Source organism: Leucopleurus acutus (genome assembly GCF_964270905.1).
Source record: "Leucopleurus acutus genome assembly, chromosome: 13".
NCBI lineage: Eukaryota > Metazoa > Chordata > Mammalia > Artiodactyla > Delphinidae > Leucopleurus > Leucopleurus acutus.
The window spans coordinates 65,795,624-65,808,504 of NC_139155.1; the positions used below are offsets into that span (position 1 = coordinate 65,795,624).

Genomic DNA, 12,881 nt, shown 5'->3' on the forward strand with positions numbered 1-12,881 from the left:
CATGGGAGGTGAAGGAGAGACATCTGGGTGTCACATCACATCCCAGGGACCTTCCTTTCCTGGAGGAGGTGGGGTCCCCTGGTCAGTAGCGTGGGGGGCGTCATGGTGGGAGGGTGAGGAGCCTGTTTAGCACCCTGAGGGGATGGAGCTGTGCTCTCTGCAGAGCGAGGCCACAGGGATTCTGGAGGCTCCAGTGCCCTAGAGGCAGGTCCAACACGGCCAAGTTTGCAGTAACTCGGTGTGTGCCGGTGTGCGCGCATGTGCGTGTGTGTCTGTGTGTGTGTCTGCCTTTCTAACCACTCGGGTCCCTGTCCTGTGTAGCTCCTACAGCAATAATCTCACTGATCTGAGATCTCATTCCAGATCTAAGATGGTGAATCAGTACACAGTCAAGTCCACGGCACCGTCCTAGACCGAAACTTGACGTTAGACTCATGGCCCCATCGACCACTCACATGGTTTTCACTGGCATTTGTGGTGGGCAGGTGGTGGGCTGGCCACCGAGAGATTGGTGAGAGCAGAGCTGGCCTCGTCCCAGGAGCCTTGAAGGCAGCCGGGACCCTCCTGACACAAGTGGGAGGAGGACTATCTAGAGGGAGTGTGGGATGAGTGACCAGGGTCAGGGACTGTGGGTCCTGTGCAGAGTGTGACCGGAATGCCTGGGGGAGGGGCACAGGGCTGTTTCCCTAGGGAGGTGCGAGCAGGAGGTGCCATGAGGGGGGTGGGAACTCTAGGACGAGGTCATGCGGAATTACCAGGGTGGGTTTTGAGCAAAAGGACACGTGGAATCGGTGGGTCATCATCTACGGAACCGACGGACTCCTGAGGGCTACACAATCCAGAATGTGACGCTGAGGATTCCAGGGAAGGGAGCTGAGGTATTGTCCTGGGGGCCCTGGCAACCAAACACTGTGACTGGGACAATCAGATGTGGAGGTGGTCCACACGGAGGAGGAAACATGGAAGAGGGTAGGGAGGGTGGACAGACTTCCATTCCTGCAGCGACCCAATTCCCTGTTCTCGAATGTTCTATGGGAGGGTCTCTGGGTGACAGTGAAACCATCAATCGTGAAATCCCCAAGACCCATCCTCTATCTTGATTTCCGGATGGATAAGAGGATTTTGGTCCCCTTTGAGGATGGTTGAGTTCAGGACACCAAATGCAGAAAGAAAAACGAGCAGAGCACGAGTTCTGAATGACAATGAGGACATTTTATTGAGAGTTGATTGGGTGCAGGAGGAAGGGCTGGGGGGACCAGGGTGGGTGGGTAGACCCTCCAGGGGTCCTGTGGCTCCAGTCCCCTGAGGATGTGAGGACCAGGACCTAAGAGCACTCAGAGGGCAACACTGTCTTCTCCACGGTTTTCCCATCGTGCGTGACCTGGCAGCTGACTCCCTTCTCATAAGATTTCCACTCGCTGGCCGTCAGGGCCAGGTAGCTGCTGGCCGCGTACTTGCTGTTGCTCTGTTTCGAGGCCTGGCTGGTCTCCACGCCCTTGGTGATGGTGGTGCTGCCTGACTTCCAGGCCACCGTCACGCTGCCCGGGTAGAAGTCATTGATGAGACACACCAGGGTGGCCTTGTTGGCGCTGAGCTCCTCAGTGGAGGGCGCAAACAGAGTGACTGAGGGCGGGGACTTGGGCTGACCTGCAAAGTGAGGGAGAGACGGGAGGTCACTGGGGCAGCGTCCATCGCGGGAGCCCCTGACCTCAGGAGAAGCGGGCACAGGTGCCCAAAGTCCAGTGCATGTATCCCAGGCGGGCCCTTGCTCCCCTGAGGTCAGGCAGCCATGGCTGGGGTCGCTCACCTTCTGTCAGGGGATCCTCAGTGCCCGACTCCTGGGAGTTCGGGGCTCCCTGGCAAGTCTCCATCTCTTCCTCATGTTCCCACGTCCCATAAACCACATCCCACCCTCTGCTCCCTGGTGCTGCCTGGCGTCCACCCTGAGGTCCCCTCTTTCCTCTGTCTGTCCTGGGCATCTGTCTGTCTGAGATCTTCCCCTGGTTCTCGTCCGGTGTCCTCATACAGGTCGTCTGTCTGTCCCCCATTCAGGTTCTCTTCCCTTTCAGGGGGGGGGGTTGTTGCCCACAGTCCCCCTGACGCCAGCCTCGCAGCCCCCAACCCTCTAGGGCTGCCACAGAGACCCCTCCAGGGCTGCCAGGGTGGAGGGAGCGTCAGCCCCAGGGCTGGGGTCCAGGGAGTCCCACAAATGAGAGTTTCCATGTGGGTGAACGTTGTGTTCTGAGCCTGGGTTTGTGTCTGCTCTGAGGGGTCCCCTGACCTGTGAAATCCCGCTGGGGATCTGTCTGTCCTGGGACATCTGTCTGCCTGGCCAGGTCAGTTCCTGTCACCTGTCCCTATGAGGAGTCCCCACGCTGGGCGTCTGAGCTAGGGGCTCACGTCCAGTGTGTAACTGGGTGCGGTGACCCTTAAGGCCCGAGTGTCCTGAGATCTGTGCAGCCTGGGGTGTCCTGCTTGCTGGGAGGAGGATGGGGACCTAGCACCCTGAGGCCACCTTCTCAATGGGACATTCATCTACCCTTCCCCCGTGTACTGTTCCCTCCTCCACTCTCCAAGGCCCCTGGCTCTGGGGTCCCTCACTAGCCCCCATTTGGGTCCCTGAGCAGAAAGATCCCAGGATGACACCCATGCTCTTTCCAGTGTCCTTCCCACATCCCTGGACCCAGTGCCCCAGCCTGAGACCCCTATTCCTTGGGCCTCAGCCCCTCCCTTCTCCTCAGACCCCGGGGCTCGGCTCCCTGAGGAGGGAGCTGACATCCCAGCATCCAGAGAAGAAGGGCCTGGAGGGAAGGCTCAGGATGGGAAGAGCGAGGGGTGGCAGGAGGGTCACTGAGCCCGTCCCCACCATGCCCACCAGGTTCTGTGAAGAACGACAGGCTTGGGAGTGAAGGACAGCCTAGAAAGGTGAAGGTGACAGGTTCCAGAGAGTGAGACCCCAGCCCCAGACAGGAGGGAAAAGACAAGAAAATCTGCCCAAATTTCACCGTGGACCCCGAAGAGGAGGGGAAGGGGGAGACTCACCCAGGACGGTCAGCTTGGTCCCTCCGCCGAACGGATAACACAGTGACACAGCCTCGAACATAAACCCTCCTGACACCCCCTCCACCCCCTGCCCAGGCCCACCTGCAGCTGCACAGAGGCCCCAGGGCCACCCTCCTTGTCATGGGGGCTGGTCTGTCCTCGGGGAGGCTGAGGGGGGACCCCACCCCACCAGCAACTTCAGCCCTGGGAAGCGGGGCTCCATCCTTCCCCAGGCATGGGAGGTGAAGGAGAGACATCTGGGTGTCACATCACATCCCAGGGACCTTCCTTTCCTGGAGGAGGTGGGGTCCCCTGGTCAGTAGCGTGGGGGGCGTCATGGTGGGAGGGTGAGGAGCCTGTTTAGCACCCTGAGGGGATGGAGCTGTGCTCTCTGCAGAGCGAGGCCACAGGGATTCTGGAGGCTCCAGTGCCCTAGAGGCAGGTCCAACACGGCCAAGTTTGCAGTAACTCGGTGTGTGCCGGTGTGCGCGCATGTGCGTGTGTGTCTGTGTGTGTGTCTGCCTTTCTAACCACTCGGGTCCCTGTCCTGTGTAGCTCCTACAGCAATAATCTCACTGATCTGAGATCTCATTCCAGATCTAAGATGGTGAATCAGTACACAGTCAAGTCCACGGCACCGTCCTAGACTGAAACTTGACGTTAGACTCATGGCCCCATCGACCACTCACATGGTTTTCACTGGCATTTGTGGTGGGTAGGTGGTGGGCTGGCCACCGAGAGATTGGTGAGAGCAGAGCTGGCCTCGTCCCAGGAGCCTTGAAGGCAGCCGGGACCCTCCTGACACAAGTGGGAGGAGGACTATCTAGAGGGAGTGTGGGATGAGTGACCAGGGTCAGGGACTGTGGGTCCTGTGCAGAGTGTGACCGGAATGCCTGGGGGAGGGGCACAGGGCTGTTTCCCTAGGGAGGTGCGAGCAGGAGGTGCCATGAGGGGGGTGGGAACTCTAGGACGAGGCCATGCGGAATTACCAGGGTGGGTTTTGAGCAAAAGGACACGTGGAATCGGTGGGTCATCATCTACGGAACCGACGGACTCCTGAGGGCTACACAATCCAGAATGTGACGCTGAGGATTCCAGGGAAGGGAGCTGAGGTATTGTCCTGGGGGCCCTGGCAACCAAACACTGTGACTGGGACAATCAGATGTGGAGGTGGTCCACACGGAGGAGGAAACATGGAAGAGGGTAGGGAGGGTGGACAGACTTCCATTCCTGCAGCGACCCAATTCCCTGTTCTCGAATGTTCTATGGGAGGGTCTCTGGGTGACAGTGAAACCATCAATCGTGAAATCCCCAAGACCCATCCTCTATCTTGATTTCCGGATGGATAAGAGGATTTTGGTCCCCTTTGAGGATGGTTGAGTTCAGGACACCAAATGCAGAAAGAAAAACGAGCAGAGCACGAGTTCTGAATGACAATGAGGACATTTTATTGAGAGTTGATTGGGTGCAGGAGGAAGGGCTGGGGGGACCAGGGTGGGTGGGTAGACCCTCCAGGGGTCCTGTGGCTCCAGTCCCCTGAGGATGTGAGGACCAGGACCTAAGAGCACTCGGAGGGCAACACTGTCTTCTCCACGGTTTTCCCATCGTGCGTGACCTGGCAGCTGACCCCCTTCTCATAAGATTTCCACTCGCTGGCCGTCAGGGCCAGGTAGCTGCTGGCCGCGTACTTGCTGTTGCTCTGTTTCGAGGCCTGGCTGGTCTCCACGCCCTTGGTGATGGTGGTGCTGCCTGACTTCCAGGCCACCGTCACGCTGCCCGGGTAGAAGTCATTGATGAGACACACCAGGGTGGCCTTGTTGGCGCTGAGCTCCTCAGTGGAGGGCGCAAACAGAGTGACTGAGGGCGGGGACTTGGGCTGACCTGCAAAGTGAGGGAGAGACGGGAGGTCACTGGGGCAGCGTCCATCGCGGGAGCCCCTGACCTCAGGAGAAGCAGGCAAAGGTGCCCAAAGTCCAGTGCATGTATCCCAGGCGGGCCCTTGCTCCCCTGAGGTCAGGCAGCCATGGCTGGGGTCGCTCACCTTCTGTCAGGGGATCCTCAGTGCCCGACTCCTGGGAGTTCGGGGCTCCCTGGCAAGTCTCCATCTCTTCCTCATGTTCCCACGTCCCATAAACCACATCCCACCCTCTGCTCCCTGGTGCTGCCTGGCGTCCACCCTGAGGTCCCCTCTTTCCTCTGTCTGTCCTGGGCATCTGTCTGTCTGAGATCTTCCCCTGGTTCTCGTCCGGTGTCCTCATACAGGTCGTCTGTCTGTCCCCCATTCAGGTTCTCTTCCCTTTCGGGGGGGGGGGTTGTTGCCCGCAGTCCCCCTGACGCCAGCCTCGCAGCCCCCAACCCTCTAGGGCTGCCACAGAGACCCCTCCAGGGCTGCCAGGGTGGAGGGAGCGTCAGCCCCAGGGCTGGGGTCCAGGGAGTCCCACAAATGAGAGTTTCCATGTGGGTGAACGTTGTGTTCTGAGCCTGGGTTTGTGTCTGCTCTGAGGGGTCCCCTGACCTGTGAAATCCCGCTGGGGATCTGTCTGTCCTGGGACATCTGTCTGCCTGGCCAGGTCAGTTCCTGTCACCTGTCCCTATGAGGAGTCCCCACGCTGGGCGTCTGAGCTAGGGGCTCACGTCCAGTGTGTAACTGGGTGCGGTGACCCTTAAGGCCCGAGTGTCCTGAGATCTGTGCAGCCTGGGGTGTCCTGCTTGCTGGGAGGAGGATGGGGACCTAGCACCCTGAGGCCACCTTCTCAATGGGACATTCATCTACCCTTCCCCCGTGTACTGTTCCCTCCTCCACTCTCCAAGGCCCCTGGCTCTGGGGTCCCTCACTAGCCCCCATTTGGGTCCCTGAGCAGAAAGATCCCAGGATGACACCCATGCTCTGTCCAGCTCTTTCCAGTGTCCTTCCCACATCCCTGGACCCAGTGCCCCAGCCTGAGACCCCTATTCCTTGGGCCTCAGCCCCTCCCTTCTCCTCAGACCCCGGGGCTCGGCTCCCTGAGGAGGGAGCTGACATCCCAGCATCCAGAGAAGAAGGGCCTGGAGGGAAGGCTCAGGATGGGAAGAGCGAGGGGTGGCAGGAGGGTCACTGAGCCCGTCCCCACCATGCCCACCAGGTTCTGTGAAGAACGACAGGCTTGGGAGTGAAGGACAGCCTAGAAAGGTGAAGGTGACAGGTTCCAGAGAGTGAGACCCCAGCCCCAGACAGGAGGGAAAAGACAAGAAAATCTGCCCAAATTTCACCGTGGACCCCGAAGAGGAGGGGAAGGGGGAGACTCACCCAGGACGGTCAGCTTGGTCCCTCCGCCGAACGGATAACACAGTGACACAGCCTCGAACATAAACCCTCCTGACACCCCCTCCACCCCCTGCCCAGGCCCACCTGCAGCTGCACAGAGGCCCCAGGGCCACCCTCCTTGTCATGGGGGCTGGTCTGTCCTCGGGGAGGCTGAGGGGGGACCCCACCCCACCAGCAACTTCAGCCCTGGGAAGCGGGGCTCCATCCTTCCCCAGGCATGGGAGGTGAAGGAGAGACATCTGGGTGTCACATCACATCCCAGGGACCTTCCTTTCCTGGAGGAGGTGGGGTCCCCTGGTCAGTAGCGTGGGGGGCGTCATGGTGGGAGGGTGAGGAGCCTGTTTAGCACCCTGAGGGGATGGAGCTGTGCTCTCTGCAGAGCGAGGCCACAGGGATTCTGGAGGCTCCAGTGCCCTAGAGGCAGGTCCAACACGGCCAAGTTTGCAGTAACTCGGTGTGTGCCGGTGTGCGCGCATGTGCGTGTGTGTCTGTGTGTGTGTCTGCCTTTCTAACCACTCGGGTCCCTGTCCTGTGTAGCTCCTACAGCAATAATCTCACTGATCTGAGATCTCATTCCAGATCTAAGATGGTGAATCAGTACACAGTCAAGTCCACGGCACCGTCCTAGACCGAAACTTGACGTTAGACTCATGGCCCCATCGACCACTCACATGGTTTTCACTGGCATTTGTGGTGGGCAGGTGGTGGGCTGGCCACCGAGAGATTGGTGAGAGCAGAGCTGGCCTCGTCCCAGGAGCCTTGAAGGCAGCCGGGACCCTCCTGACACAAGTGGGAGGAGGACTATCTAGAGGGAGTGTGGGATGAGTGACCAGGGTCAGGGACTGTGGGTCCTGTGCAGAGTGTGACCGGAATGCCTGGGGGAGGGGCACAGGGCTGTTTCCCTAGGGAGGTGCGAGCAGGAGGTGCCATGAGGGGGGTGGGAACTCTAGGACGAGGTCATGCGGAATTACCAGGGTGGGTTTTGAGCAAAAGGACACGTGGAATCGGTGGGTCATCATCTACGGAACCGACGGACTCCTGAGGGCTACACAATCCAGAATGTGACGCTGAGGATTCCAGGGAAGGGAGCTGAGGTATTGTCCTGGGGGCCCTGGCAACCAAACACTGTGACTGGGACAATCAGATGTGGAGGTGGTCCACACGGAGGAGGAAACATGGAAGAGGGTAGGGAGGGTGGACAGACTTCCATTCCTGCAGCGACCCAATTCCCTGTTCTCGAATGTTCTATGGGAGGGTCTCTGGGTGACAGTGAAACCATCAATCGTGAAATCCCCAAGACCCATCCTCTATCTTGATTTCCGGATGGATAAGAGGATTTTGGTCCCCTTTGAGGATGGTTGAGTTCAGGACACCAAATGCAGAAAGAAAAACGAGCAGAGCACGAGTTCTGAATGACAATGAGGACATTTTATTGAGAGTTGATTGGGTGCAGGAGGAAGGGCTGGGGGGACCAGGGTGGGTGGGTAGACCCTCCAGGGGTCCTGTGGCTCCAGTCCCCTGAGGATGTGAGGACCAGGACCTAAGAGCACTCGGAGGGCAACACTGTCTTCTCCACGGTTTTCCCATCGTGCGTGACCTGGCAGCTGACCCCCTTCTCATAAGATTTCCACTCGCTGGCCGTCAGGGCCAGGTAGCTGCTGGCCGCGTACTTGCTGTTGCTCTGTTTCGAGGCCTGGCTGGTCTCCACGCCCTTGGTGATGGTGGTGCTGCCTGACTTCCAGGCCACCGTCACGCTGCCCGGGTAGAAGTCATTGATGAGACACACCAGGGTGGCCTTGTTGGCGCTGAGCTCCTCAGTGGAGGGCGCAAACAGAGTGACTGAGGGCGGGGACTTGGGCTGACCTGCAAAGTGAGGGAGAGACGGGAGGTCACTGGGGCAGCGTCCATCGCGGGAGCCCCTGACCTCAGGAGAAGCAGGCAAAGGTGCCCAAAGTCCAGTGCATGTATCCCAGGCGGGCCCTTGCTCCCCTGAGGTCAGGCAGCCATGGCTGGGGTCGCTCACCTTCTGTCAGGGGATCCTCAGTGCCCGACTCCTGGGAGTTCGGGGCTCCCTGGCAAGTCTCCATCTCTTCCTCATGTTCCCACGTCCCATAAACCACATCCCACCCTCTGCTCCCTGGTGCTGCCTGGCGTCCACCCTGAGGTCCCCTCTTTCCTCTGTCTGTCCTGGGCATCTGTCTGTCTGAGATCTTCCCCTGGTTCTCGTCCGGTGTCCTCATACAGGTCGTCTGTCTGTCCCCCATTCAGGTTCTCTTCCCTTTCGGGGGGGGGGGTTGTTGCCCGCAGTCCCCCTGACGCCAGCCTCGCAGCCCCCAACCCTCTAGGGCTGCCACAGAGACCCCTCCAGGGCTGCCAGGGTGGAGGGAGCGTCAGCCCCAGGGCTGGGGTCCAGGGAGTCCCACAAATGAGAGTTTCCATGTGGGTGAACGTTGTGTTCTGAGCCTGGGTTTGTGTCTGCTCTGAGGGGTCCCCTGACCTGTGAAATCCCGCTGGGGATCTGTCTGTCCTGGGACATCTGTCTGCCTGGCCAGGTCAGTTCCTGTCACCTGTCCCTATGAGGAGTCCCCACGCTGGGCGTCTGAGCTAGGGGCTCACGTCCAGTGTGTAACTGGGTGCGGTGACCCTTAAGGCCCGAGTGTCCTGAGATCTGTGCAGCCTGGGGTGTCCTGCTTGCTGGGAGGAGGATGGGGACCTAGCACCCTGAGGCCACCTTCTCAATGGGACATTCATCTACCCTTCCCCCGTGTACTGTTCCCTCCTCCACTCTCCAAGGCCCCTGGCTCTGGGGTCCCTCACTAGCCCCCATTTGGGTCCCTGAGCAGAAAGATCCCAGGATGACACCCATGCTCTGTCCAGCTCTTTCCAGTGTCCTTCCCACATCCCTGGACCCAGTGCCCCAGCCTGAGACCCCTATTCCTTGGGCCTCAGCCCCTCCCTTCTCCTCAGACCCCGGGGCTCGGCTCCCTGAGGAGGGAGCTGACATCCCAGCATCCAGAGAAGAAGGGCCTGGAGGGAAGGCTCAGGATGGGAAGAGCGAGGGGTGGCAGGAGGGTCACTGAGCCCGTCCCCACCATGCCCACCAGGTTCTGTGAAGAACGACAGGCTTGGGAGTGAAGGACAGCCTAGAAAGGTGAAGGTGACAGGTTCCAGAGAGTGAGACCCCAGCCCCAGACAGGAGGGAAAAGACAAGAAAATCTGCCCAAATTTCACCGTGGACCCCGAAGAGGAGGGGAAGGGGGAGACTCACCCAGGACGGTCAGCTTGGTCCCTCCGCCGAACGGATAACACAGTGACACAGCCTCGAACATAAACCCTCCTGACACCCCCTCCACCCCCTGCCCAGGCCCACCTGCAGCTGCACAGAGGCCCCAGGGCCACCCTCCTTGTCATGGGGGCTGGTCTGTCCTCGGGGAGGCTGAGGGGGGACCCCACCCCACCAGCAACTTCAGCCCTGGGAAGCGGGGCTCCATCCTTCCCCAGGCATGGGAGGTGAAGGAGAGACATCTGGGTGTCACATCACATCCCAGGGACCTTCCTTTCCTGGAGGAGGTGGGGTCCCCTGGTCAGTAGCGTGGGGGGCGTCATGGTGGGAGGGTGAGGAGCCTGTTTAGCACCCTGAGGGGATGGAGCTGTGCTCTCTGCAGAGCGAGGCCACAGGGATTCTGGAGGCTCCAGTGCCCTAGAGGCAGGTCCAACACGGCCAAGTTTGCAGTAACTCGGTGTGTGCCGGTGTGCGCGCATGTGCGTGTGTGTCTGTGTGTGTGTCTGCCTTTCTAACCACTCGGGTCCCTGTCCTGTGTAGCTCCTACAGCAATAATCTCACTGATCTGAGATCTCATTCCAGATCTAAGATGGTGAATCAGTACACAGTCAAGTCCACGGCACCGTCCTAGACCGAAACTTGACGTTAGACTCATGGCCCCATCGACCACTCACATGGTTTTCACTGGCATTTGTGGTGGGCAGGTGGTGGGCTGGCCACCGAGAGATTGGTGAGAGCAGAGCTGGCCTCGTCCCAGGAGCCTTGAAGGCAGCCGGGACCCTCCTGACACAAGTGGGAGGAGGACTATCTAGAGGGAGTGTGGGATGAGTGACCAGGGTCAGGGACTGTGGGTCCTGTGCAGAGTGTGACCGGAATGCCTGGGGGAGGGGCACAGGGCTGTTTCCCTAGGGAGGTGCGAGCAGGAGGTGCCATGAGGGGGGTGGGAACTCTAGGACGAGGTCATGCGGAATTACCAGGGTGGGTTTTGAGCAAAAGGACACGTGGAATCGGTGGGTCATCATCTACGGAACCGACGGACTCCTGAGGGCTACACAATCCAGAATGTGACGCTGAGGATTCCAGGGAAGGGAGCTGAGGTATTGTCCTGGGGGCCCTGGCAACCAAACACTGTGACTGGGACAATCAGATGTGGAGGTGGTCCACACGGAGGAGGAAACATGGAAGAGGGTAGGGAGGGTGGACAGACTTCCATTCCTGCAGCGACCCAATTCCCTGTTCTCGAATGTTCTATGGGAGGGTCTCTGGGTGACAGTGAAACCATCAATCGTGAAATCCCCAAGACCCATCCTCTATCTTGATTTCCGGATGGATAAGAGGATTTTGGTCCCCTTTGAGGATGGTTGAGTTCAGGACACCAAATGCAGAAAGAAAAACGAGCAGAGCACGAGTTCTGAATGACAATGAGGACATTTTATTGAGAGTTGATTGGGTGCAGGAGGAAGGGCTGGGGGGACCAGGGTGGGTGGGTAGACCCTCCAGGGGTCCTGTGGCTCCAGTCCCCTGAGGATGTGAGGACCAGGACCTAAGAGCACTCAGAGGGCAACACTGTCTTCTCCACGGTTTTCCCATCGTGCGTGACCTGGCAGCTGACTCCCTTCTCATAAGATTTCCACTCGCTGGCCGTCAGGGCCAGGTAGCTGCTGGCCGCGTACTTGCTGTTGCTCTGTTTCGAGGCCTGGCTGGTCTCCACGCCCTTGGTGATGGTGGTGCTGCCTGACTTCCAGGCCACCGTCACGCTGCCCGGGTAGAAGTCATTGATGAGACACACCAGGGTGGCCTTGTTGGCGCTGAGCTCCTCAGTGGAGGGCGCAAACAGAGTGACTGAGGGCGGGGACTTGGGCTGACCTGCAAAGTGAGGGAGAGACGGGAGGTCACTGGGGCAGCGTCCATCGCGGGAGCCCCTGACCTCAGGAGAAGCGGGCACAGGTGCCCAAAGTCCAGTGCATGGATCCCAGGCGGGCCCTTGCTCCCCTGAGGTCAGGCAGCCATGGCTGGGGTCGCTCACCTTCTGTCAGGGGATCCTCAGTGCCCGACTCCTGGGAGTTCGGGGCTCCCTGGCAAGTCTCCATCTCTTCCTCATGTTCCCACGTCCCATAAACCACATCCCACCCTCTGCTCCCTGGTGCTGCCTGGCGTCCACCCTGAGGTCCCCTCTTTCCTCTGTCTGTCCTGGGCATCTGTCTGTCTGAGATCTTCCCCTGGTTCTCGTCCGGTGTCCTCATACAGGTCGTCTGTCTGTCCCCCATTCAGGTTCTCTTCCCTTTCAGGGGGGGGGGTTGTTGCCCACAGTCCCCCTGACGCCAGCCTCGCAGCCCCCAACCCTCTAGGGCTGCCACAGAGACCCCTCCAGGGCTGCCAGGGTGGAGGGAGCGTCAGCCCCAGGGCTGGGGTCCAGGGAGTCCCACAAATGAGAGTTTCCATGTGGGTGAACGTTGTGTTCTGAGCCTGGGTTTGTGTCTGCTCTGAGGGGTCCCCTGACCTGTGAAATCCCGCTGGGGATCTGTCTGTCCTGGGACATCTGTCTGCCTGGCCAGGTCAGTTCCTGTCACCTGTCCCTATGAGGAGTCCCCACGCTGGGCGTCTGAGCTAGGGGCTCACGTCCAGTGTGTAACTGGGTGCGGTGACCCTTAAGGCCCGAGTGTCCTGAGATCTGTGCAGCCTGGGGTGTCCTGCTTGCTGGGAGGAGGATGGGGACCTAGCACCCTGAGGCCACCTTCTCAATGGGACATTCATCTACCCTTCCCCCGTGTACTGTTCCCTCCTCCACTCTCCAAGGCCCCTGGCTCTGGGGTCCCTCACTAGCCCCCATTTGGGTCCCTGAGCAGAAAGATCCCAGGATGACACCCATGCTCTTTCCAGTGTCCTTCCCACATCCCTGGACCCAGTGCCCCAGCCTGAGACCCCTATTCCTTGGGCCTCAGCCCCTCCCTTCTCCTCAGACCCCGGGGCTCGGCTCCCTGAGGAGGGAGCTGACATCCCAGCATCCAGAGAAGAAGGGCCTGGAGGGAAGGCTCAGGATGGGAAGAGCGAGGGGTGGCAGGAGGGTCACTGAGCCCGTCCCCACCATGCCCACCAGGTTCTGTGAAGAACGACAGGCTTGGGAGTGAAGGACAGCCTAGAAAGGTGAAGGTGACAGGTTCCAGAGAGTGAGACCCCAGCCCCAGACAGGAGGGAAAAGACAAGAAAATCTGCCCAAATTTCACCGTGGACCCCGAAGAGGAGGGGAAGGGG

At 59.8% G+C, this 12,881-nt stretch overlaps 5 gene segments (V, D, J or C); all 5 read right to left on the reverse strand.

The window, feature by feature from the left end:
- The window catches only part of LOC309970980 (Ig lambda chain C region-like), a 52,203-nt gene that overhangs the window by 25,047 nt on the left and 14,275 nt on the right, over positions 1-12,881 (reverse strand).
- Positions 1,325-3,103, reverse strand: LOC309970606 (Ig lambda chain C region-like). The segment is given in 2 exons: positions 3,043-3,103; positions 1,325-1,647 (listed from the first exon to the last, which is right to left on the reverse strand).
- On the reverse strand, positions 4,467-6,389 carry LOC309970607 (Ig lambda chain C region-like). The segment is given in 2 exons: positions 6,329-6,389; positions 4,467-4,923 (listed from the first exon to the last, which is right to left on the reverse strand).
- LOC309970608 (Ig lambda chain C region-like) lies at positions 7,753-9,675 on the reverse strand. The segment is given in 2 exons: positions 9,615-9,675; positions 7,753-8,209 (listed from the first exon to the last, which is right to left on the reverse strand).
- LOC309970609 (Ig lambda chain C region-like) overlaps positions 11,173-12,881 on the reverse strand; it is a 2,842-nt gene continuing 1,133 nt past the window's right edge. Inside the window, exon 2 of the C gene segment in view lies at positions 11,173-11,495.